Below are 10,608 nucleotides of genomic sequence, written 5' to 3' on the forward strand. Positions count from 1 at the left end.
TATGTTCTTCTCAAATTGATCCTTACAGTGCTTCAGAGGAGCACCACAGGTTCTTCTATCAGGGCTCACTTCCCTACACAAAATTTGTTTAAGTCTGCCATTTCTCATCTTCTGGAGGTGGACAATCCATTTGAATTGGTGACTGATCACCATGGCTTCAGTACTCTACATCTTTGCCTTGTCAGGAACAGTATTGTTTGATATGAAGTCATCCAATTTGATGTCCATAATGTGCCTAAGCTTCTGTCGGTTGAATCATATTAGTTTATTAAGATAACAGCAATATAGTTTCCCGGTTTCACAACCACAGAGTAGAGTGGAAACAACTGCTCAATACACCTTGAGAGCATCATTTCTTTATTCAGGAACACCTGATACGTGAAACATCCAAAATCAGCATGGGCAGCACATATTCTGTTCTCCATGTCCTTTTTCCGACGAGCAAGTAATTGACAATAAGCTTCCTAGATAGAGAAAGTTCTCTAATTGTTCCAAACATGTACTGAAAATAGAGATAGTAATGCAGATATGCATTTCCAGGAGATAGTTGTGTGACTACCATTGTTTTTGGGACACTGACAATCAGACCAAACCATTTATATGCACTACAGAAACAATTTACAAACAGTTGCAGCTCTGTGGATTTTTGTTTATGGGCTGGAGAAGCATTGCCATCTGCAATTCAGTTACCAGGGTCAGATTTGTAAACCTCTTAGAATAGAGTCTGGATTTATTAAATAGTCCTATGTCAAATCTGTATTTAAGTCCTGTGCCTGCATTGTTTAAAGACAATGTCTCAAAGTAAGGCGAACCGAGTTGGTGCAAGGACACATCCTGGTAGGAGCCCATTAGTAATAGGGAATCAGGATGTACAGTCATGGAGGCAATTAAATAGAATTTTAGTAAAACTTTTATCAGCCATGGAGAGCAGGATATGATATGGTAACCATAGAGATGCTTCAGTTGCCTTTTTTAATCATTTTGTGGCCACAGTTTTTGTAGCAACTAAGTGAAGACAATTTTTTTGCTATCCTATTAGAATTGTGATCAACTGACTATTTTTTCAAAATTTTATTTTTGTGATTTAGGACCAAAAACTATGGTGGTACATATATCACCATGGCACCTTTGTGAGGTATTAAAACTACAGTGGTAAACGGATATCCCTTTTGTGAGCTGTTATGTGTTGCCATTACATGTAAAAAAGATACTGAACAGCATTTCTGCTTTTTTTATGTTTTCTTTTACTTTATTTAAAAATGGGTAAAGATTTCTTACCACATTGTGAAAACAATCCTAGAAACTTTATCATGCAATAAAGGTATGAGCCGATGCGAGTCACAATAATGTTTATTGCAGAAGCAAAGTAATGTGTTCCAACAACTGTAGTGTAGTGATCCCATGACAAACAGAAACTGATTGTTGTAGGAGTTTTCATACACCTGGTGCAATGTACGACAAGATGTCAGTCATACAGAGAGATGGTAAGACGTATTCCCAAAAGCTTTGGGATATGCTTCTCAAAAAGCATGAATGACAGATTAATTATGTGGTAAGTATACTTCCAAAGCCCCTTCCAGAAACTACTTTGGTGGTAACCACACTTCCCAAGATCCATTAAAACACCACTGTTTGGTGGGATATACTTCTGTCAGTCCTGAAGGCTATATTTCATAGCAAAAAGAAACTACAGCTGGTGTTTGTGTTTCAGACTGCCACTAGATGCCAGGAATGTACAGAAGTGGTAACACATATTCCTTTAAACACTGTAAAGAAATGCATTTAGGGGGGAGTAATGGGGTATATCCCCCACCCCTCGGCTTGTGAAAGGATTAAAGAAAATCTCCCCCCCCCCCTCTCTCTCTCTCTCTCTCTCTCTCTCTCTCTCTCTCTATCTCTATCTCTTTGTGTGTGTGTGTGGGGGGGGGGGGGGGAGGGGGGGCACATTTGAAAGAATCCAATAGGAAGTGATAGCCACACATATCCTGCACATCTAACTCCAATCACCACCCCTCATTGTGCTGACCTAAAATCAGAAATGTTAGCTTATTTTGCATATTTTCACTCCCCATTGACTTGTGAAATTATCTTCTGGGGCAGTGTTCTTAAAGTAATAAAGTGTTCGTTCAGTAGAAACAAAGAGTAAGAGAATTGCCTAATTAAGATAACCATGTATCTTGCAAAAGTCATTTTAGGGACCATGAAATTCCTACACTTACTTCCGAATACATTTACTTTTTAATGGTTTTTGTTGCTGATGATAAAAATCAGTTTCAATTGAATTGTGGCATACCCAGTCACAATACAACACACAGGGGTCAGAATGGAGTTATGTACTCTGGTGGGAAGCTATTCAGTTAGCTCCAGCCTACCATTGCAACAAGAAATTGGGAATACCTAACAAATCAAAAGACAAGTATACTTCATCACCCACTCTTTCTACAAATTATCAGAATATTTAGACAGGGGTTGCAATGTTCTATTCACTACCTGTCAAGTACAGGGGTTGAATGAAAACATGGAAACACTGTGAAAAATGCACACTTGAACATAAATGAAAATGCTATCGAAGCCAGCAAGTGGCACTGTTGCATCATGAGCACCATCTTTGCAGTGTGTTGCAAGTGTCAGTCATGGAAAGAACAGTGTTCTGTGTAATTGAGTGTGGGTTTTGTTGGAGCTAAGTGAATTCAAACATGGGCAAATTGTTGGTGCTCATACAGTGAGTACTTCCACAACCAAGGTGGCTGAAGTACTTAGTGTTTCGAGAGGTACTATATCACAGATCTATACCACATACAGAGGAAGTGCTATGTCACAACAAAGATCAAACTGTGTTTCAAGTGACTGTGATGGGCAGCCATTAAAGAGGATTGAGATGAAAAATGAATGTCGCGCTCCTGAACCCTGTCAGCACCAAAACAACGTGAAGGGGAACCCTGTCAGCACCAAAACAATGTGAAGGGGAACACTGCAAGTAGGGAATGCAAGGTGAACTGCTATTTCAAATCCAATCACTCAGTGATGCAAATGCCTCTAACAGGAAAGCGTAATGCTGAAGACACAAAACCTCAACTACGGAGCAACGAAAGGAAGTCAGTCAGATGAGTCTCATATCACACTGTTTACAATTTCTGCTGAAGTTTGCATCCCAAGAGTGAAATATGGCGGGGGTTCATTGATTTTTTGGGTAGCCATGTTGTGATATTCCATGGGTCCCCATAGTTACTCAGGAAGATCTTATTACTACTAATGATTACATGACATTTGGGCTGATCAGGTCCATCCCATGGTACAATGTATATTCCTAATGATGATACTGTGTTCCAAGATGACAAGATTCCTGTGCACACACTTCATATCATCCAACTGCTTTTGTGATTACTAGGATGAATCTTTGCATTTCCTCTGACTACTCGTCACCAGATCTCAATATACTGAGCCTCGTTACCTGAACTTGCCACTATTTTGCAGGACCATTGATATAAGATCCCCTTAAAAACCATACAGGACCTGTATTTAACCATTATGGGACAACCGGAAGCTGTTTCGAATACCGACAGTTTTTCTTCACTGTATTATACATAGTAATTCGTTGTGTTTTTGGTGTTTCCATAGTTTTGTCCATCTCCCAAAGTAGTGTTTGTTATAAAGCTGCTTGACAAATAACAATGCACTGTACAGATCTCAGAATTTATAATGATTAAAAATATTTTCTTTAAAAATTTCATTGTAATAAAGTAAACATCAAGCTACAGATAGGAGATATACACATGCTCTGACAATTCTCTCTTGCATATCTTCAGATGTAGATGGAAAGTCTTTATAAACACCGTCTTTTACGAATCAACACAAGAAAAAATCCAGAGGCATCAAGTCTGACGAACAAGCCGGCCATGACACATCTCCTCCGCATCCAATCCAACGATTTGGGAATTGTCTCTGCAACTCGTTTCTAGCCATCAGTGAGAAATGTGCCGGACACCCATCGTGTTGATACCACATTCTGTTCCTTGTTTCTACACGTATTTCTTACAATAACATACCTAATGTTTTTTGCAGGAATGTGGTGTTCTTCCTACCATTAAGATTTCCTTCAATGAAATAGGGGCCTATAATCCTGTTCTCCAGAACACCACACCATACATTCACCAACCACGGTTTTTGGTGTGCAACTTGCCGCAGCCAAAATGGATTTTCAGTTGCCCACTAATGCATGTTATGCAAATTAACGTTTCTATGGTTCGTGAATGTCAGTACATAAAATAGAATTAATAAATGTGCCATCCCTCTGAATCTGACGTTGAGCCCATCGGCAGAATTCAATGCGACACATACAATCCTTACCAGTTAATTCTTTGTGGAGACTTATATGGTAAGGATGATGTCTATGGTGAAGCAGAACACGAACAACACTACTCTGGCTCATGCCAGATTCCCTTGTGAATTGACGTGAACTAACACAAGGATCTCGAACAATAGTGGCATGAGTACCAATTTCCGTTTCCTCATCAGTAACTTTCCTTTACCGGATATGTTTCCAATGCATTTAAGATCCAGTTGTACTCAATTTACCACACACATATTTAAATGTATGACGTGTAGTGTGAGTACATTGAGGATATCTTTCAGCGTATAAGTCTCTAGCTCTCACTGAATTTCGTTGGCATTCTCCATAAATGAACAGCATATCGACTTGTTCTTCAAAGGAATACATTGTTCACATTTGCTTCATTCGATGATACTAGTCTTACTGTTCCTATTAGTTTTGTATTGCAAAAGTGTCGAATGGTGTTTACATGTCAATGGCACATTAGATTGATATGCCATATTCGGCAAATATTTACTATTCGCATGATGTAGGAGAGAGAATTGTCAGAGCATGTACTTTGATAAGTGCCGAAGTGATAAGGAATACCACTCAATCCATGATAAGAAGATTGCAGCAATGCATTGATAGCAATGGTCACCGCTTCGAACACCTTCTGTAAATGGATGTTCATGCCATCTTTGTTACCTTCGTTGACTTTCAAAGACCTTACTGTTACACATCATTGGTTTCGTCTCAATAGCCGCTATCAGAAAATAAATAGCAAACTATAGCATCCCATTTAAAAAAACAAAATTGACCTCCATATCTCTTATGTGACCCTGCCTAGCAACGAAAAACCACCATATTGTGACCTCCATTGTCCCATGCAACATTTGTCCCACAAAATTTTCTGTTACTATCATACTTTCGGAGTTATTGTAGGTGGCAGCAGTTAGTGACTCACCCTGTGTAGTAACACTGAGGAGGTAGCAGCTATTTCCAAAGTAATAACTTTCTAATATACTTGATTAAATGCTGATGGTGAACGAGTGAACAGTATTAAGCACTGTAGCAACAGTTTATGTTAATACCACACACAGATTAAAGTTTCTGTGACATTTGCCTCATATGTTAATGTGTATATTGACTTATTCCACATCCTGCAGGCTGCATGCATTACGAAACATATGCCTACATTATAAATGTTGAGATACAGGAGCATATTTCACATCACTGCGCTGTGTGTCATCAAGACAGATATTCTTTGTTGTTCATTCCTGACTAATGCGTTACTGCTACTCTCAGGGTTAACACCCTCTGGCTAGGTAACAGTGAAAAAGCTGGACTGAATGTCTTGTGGCTGAGAAACTCACTAACAAACTTAATGGTGTGGAAAATGGCTGAAGGAGAGCATCTGGCTCTAACCGTAGCTTACAAATGTTAAGTGGGATAAAAGGCTATTCTATGTGGAGTGCAAAAGCATCACCTTTACAAGGTGCACTATCAACAAGAAAGTTGCTGCATCCCAGGTCAGGATAGTAGCAAAAGATTTAAGTGGCACAGTCACCTGCATATTTAACACAGCAAGTAGGCATTCTAGCGCACAAATTTATTTGGGTATAAATGAGAGGACTACTATGGATTGTGGTAGACGGCAGTTACGTCAGTCATTACTCAATTAGTGTGTTGGTAAGTCTGAAAAAAAGAGCAAGTTTTAAAAATATATTTACATTTCAACTCATTATCCTTTGCCCACATCACATTCGGTGCAACAAAATCCCAATTTTTCTCGCCCCCATTAGAAAAGAAGATTTTGTTACAGTCTATGAAATATGTTATATGGTTGATCATATCCTTGTTTTATGAAAATGTCTTCCAAGCAGCCAAATTTTTTAATGTCATGAACAAGAACAAATTATTAGAAATTAAACCAGAGAATAAAATGGATGGTGGGCCATTTTGGACCTTGTTAATTCTCCCTGTCAGCTGGGGCATTGTTCTATAAAAAAAAGAGCATTTTATAGTGAAAGTGGCATTTTCTAGTCAGTTCCTTTTTCAAACACACCGATAATGTAGTACCACAGGAAGGCAGACTAAAGTTTAATGTTCCATCACATTTTACATTTATAACAGGCCATGATTCAAGATCCACAGTGACAACTGGTTCACAAATCTTCTAAATTGTATTTTGATTTTAGGATCATGTGCACAAGTAGTGCAAAACATGTTTAAGTGGACCTCATTTCCAAGCAGAGCAACTTCCAGTGAGTGAAATATTACAGCATTATATTATACAGCATTATATTATACAGCATTATATGATAGTGGGCTTAGCCAGATACTGGTGCATAAGCAATTACAACAGAGAGAAAACTGTATTCCACTTTACTCTCTTGGCCTGAGGTTTTTGCCCAAACAATGTCCTATACTAAGTTAAAATGACATTCTGCACACCTTTAGTCAAAATTCAACAGCTACATAACCTTACACACACACTACCAATTTTTAAAGAATGTACTGAATATGTCACATTAATATTACTGCAGGATCAATGACACGTTTATTCACTTTGGGTTCTTATGTGATATAGCTTCTTGTGTGTGGTGATTTCAGCTGCCTGCACTTCATTTTATCATCTCCTGCCAGTATGTCTAAGCTCAGACACAAGAAATAATTCCTAGTACTAATGAACAGAATGCATGAACTTATCTGATTTTAACCTCACAAATATCACTCACTTCAATGGAAAATTTTGTTCAACAGAACAAAACCAACACATTTAATGCTTTAGATAACTATGCACTAACAATTTTACATCACATCCACTTGAAAACTGCGTGAAAAATGTTTTGAAAGTTCACTATTCCTGGCATCACTGTGGTTTTACAAAAGTTTGTGTTTGTTTGTAAAAACATATGTCTTCCCCTTCCCATATAAAAACTTGTTGATAGTGTGATATGAACACCTGCTATGCGTATCATGCCATACTTCATATTTCAACTATGTACAGGAAATAAATTTCCATCCATAGTATACTAAACCCAATGACTCAGCAGTTAGATATGATTTTACTGAATGTGTCTACCAAACTCCTTGGTCTCAAATTTTCACTGCAATGGATATCTATCATTTGTATAGCATTGGTGCTTCCATAACATGGGAACATTCCACTCAGCAAACATTTGCTACCTTATCTCATTATTTTTGTAGATATAATGGGAACCAAAGCAGATTTAAGAATGCCAGTAAGAGTGCTTTCTCCCAGAAGAAATTGTCAATTCATCTGGTCGTGCAACTTAAATTTCAGTATTTTGTTTGGTTCACCTCATATTCTGAAAGTTCTTACTTCATACCTCAATGTTTATAATACAGCATGGGAATATAGCTTGTTCATTTTAATCTTTTGTTATCCTCTCATTGCAACCAATGCTCTACACTGGTGAGTTTGTTGCATCACTGGAGTATAGCTGTGTTGTCACTCTGCTCTCTAACCTCCCTAACTGCTCGAGCAGTGCATACATGCACTAACACAAAAATAAGCTCTAAATGTACAATGTACACATAGATGCAGCTGGACGATTGCTTTCGGCTGGTGCATTACGTGATGCGTTGCTGCTTGCTGCTGGATATCACACCATTGCTCGTCTCGTTGCAGATTCATCTCTCTAGTTGTCTAAAAAACTTCTCTGATTTACAGTACAATATTAATTTATGTCTACACATTTTCCTTATTTCAAAAACTTCTGTTTCATATTCCTTGATGAAATTCTGTGCACAGAATAGTGTATCCCATTTAGTCAGGGCTACAGTATCAGAGAACAACCTTTCTACTTGGTCCTAGTGCTCCTGCAATCCTTGTTAATCTATACACCAATTATTAGCGTCACTGAAATGTCCAATAAATTACACAAAATACTTGGGAATATTCATTCCTACCATTGTAACACTTCTAATTATCTTACCATAGTCATGAAATTTTGCTTCTTATTGTTACCCATTTTAGAATTAAACATTTCTGCATGAAAACTATTACAGCACAGCTGGTTCTTTTCAAGTATGATTTGATAAATCACTGCATTTTGGCATAATTTAAAAATTACAACTACTATAAATGCTCATCAATCACTGAAGAGTAGAACCTACTTTACAATCTTACCTCACAACTTAATGGGTTAATAGAGCATGTACTAAAACCATAGTTTGCAAAAATTTGAACAACATAAAAGCCTCACTTCCACGATCAGATACACTATGGAGTGGGCATGTGATTAGCATACCACATTTTAAGCTGTTGTTAGCTTCCTGCCCTCTGGAGTCACTACTTCTCATGCAAATTGCTCCTCAATTGGCTCTGTGAAGTTAAGTGCACCCACTCAAGTCCACCGATGGGAAATATCCCTCACACTACTACAACCACGGGGCAGAAAAAAATCCATTGCACTACTGACAATCACACACAGTTTCTTTACATGGCAATCGGACTGATCACTCAACTTCTCAGGTGAACGTACCTACATTTAACCATCGGATGAACAGAATTTTTTAAAACCAATCACAACAACTCATTTAATTAGGTGTTATCACTCCTATACGACATGAGTTTGAGAACAGAACAGGATTTCACATTTGAAAGCTACTACTTACCAGTTTCCATGAGGAACCCTCATGGTCCACAGTTACTTCACAGTAGTTAGTTACATGTTCCATTGCTCAATCTCATGGTAACTGTTATGATGTGGACCGTGTCAAGTGCATAAGAATGCATACATGAATTAACATTCTTTATTTTTAAGCTTAAAATTTTTTATTACCTACCCCATTCCCTCAAATGGCACAAAATGCATATATTTTACATATAGATTTGTTTATTCCTATTTAGGAATTCATCTATGGTATATAAGTTGTCAAGGAGATATTATTTCAATTTATTTTTGAAACTATTACTGCTGTCTATCAGACATTTTATTTCGTATATCAATTTATCGAAAAGTTTTAAAGCAGCATGTTTTACCCCTTTCTGTGCCAATGATATGTTAAGTAGACAATAGTGTAAGACATTCTTTCTAGTATTATAATAAAGAATGTCACTATTGTTTTTTAAACTGATCCATGTTGTTGAGAACAAATTCCATTACTGAGTAAATGTACTGTTGTAAGAATTCCAAACCTTTTAAACAGATGCCAACAAGATGTGTGACTATGAGCCCCACACATTATTCTAACCACTTTTGAGCAGTAAATACTTCTTGCCTGATTGTTGAGTTACCCCAAAATATTATTCCGTGTGACATCAGAGAGTGAAAGCATGCGAAGTACATTAGCTTACTAATTTCTATATTTTCAAAACGGACAATTATTCTGATTGCAAAAGTTGCTGAACCTATCACTTTAGGAGATCCAAAATATGAATTTTCCAATTAAGGTTCTTGTCTATATGTACTCCCAAAAACTTATGATGCTGTACCCTGGCTACTGACTTCTGTTGATGTGTTATATTTATTGAAGGAACTGTACTCCTTGCAACAGAATATTGCATGTACAGTGTTTTTCCAAAGTTCAGAGCAAGCCAGTTCGCAGAAAACCAATAAATACCTTTTCCAAAGACATTATTTGCGTCATGTTCTATTGGAGTTTCTTTTACAGCATTAATAATGATGCGTGTATAATCAGCAAACAGTGTCAGTTTAGCTTCTTGTTTCAGATAAGAAGGGAGATCATTCAAATATATCAAGAACAGAAGGGACCCATGATCCAACCCTGTGTAACACACAAGTTAGATGAAGTGGCAAACTTAATTAATTCACTTGAACCTTATAAAGAAACTTTTTGCTTCCTGTTCTGTAGATATGCTGTAACATAATGTCATGGTTCACACAATCAAATGCTTTGGATAAGTCACAGAAGATTCCGGTTGGTGACAGTTTACTATTTAAAGGCATTCTTACGTGGGCAGTGAAATGGTATACACTCCTGGAAATGGAAAAAAGAACACATTGACACCGGTGTGTCAGACCCACCATACTTGCTCCGGACACTGCGAGAGGGCTGTACAAGCAATGATCACACACACGGCACAGCGGACACACCAGGAACCGCGGTGTTGGCCGGCGAATGGCGCTAGCTGCGCAGCATTTGTGCACCGCCGCCGTCAGTGTCAGCCAGTTTGCCGTGGCATACGGAGCTCCATCGCAGTCTTTATCACTGGTAGCATGCCGCGACAGCGTGGACGTGAACCGTATGTGCAGTTGACGGACTTTGAGCGAGGGCGTATAGTGGGCATGCGGGAGGCCGGGTGG

Source organism: Schistocerca nitens, chromosome 10, assembly GCF_023898315.1.
Source record: "Schistocerca nitens isolate TAMUIC-IGC-003100 chromosome 10, iqSchNite1.1, whole genome shotgun sequence".
NCBI lineage: Eukaryota > Metazoa > Arthropoda > Insecta > Orthoptera > Acrididae > Schistocerca > Schistocerca nitens.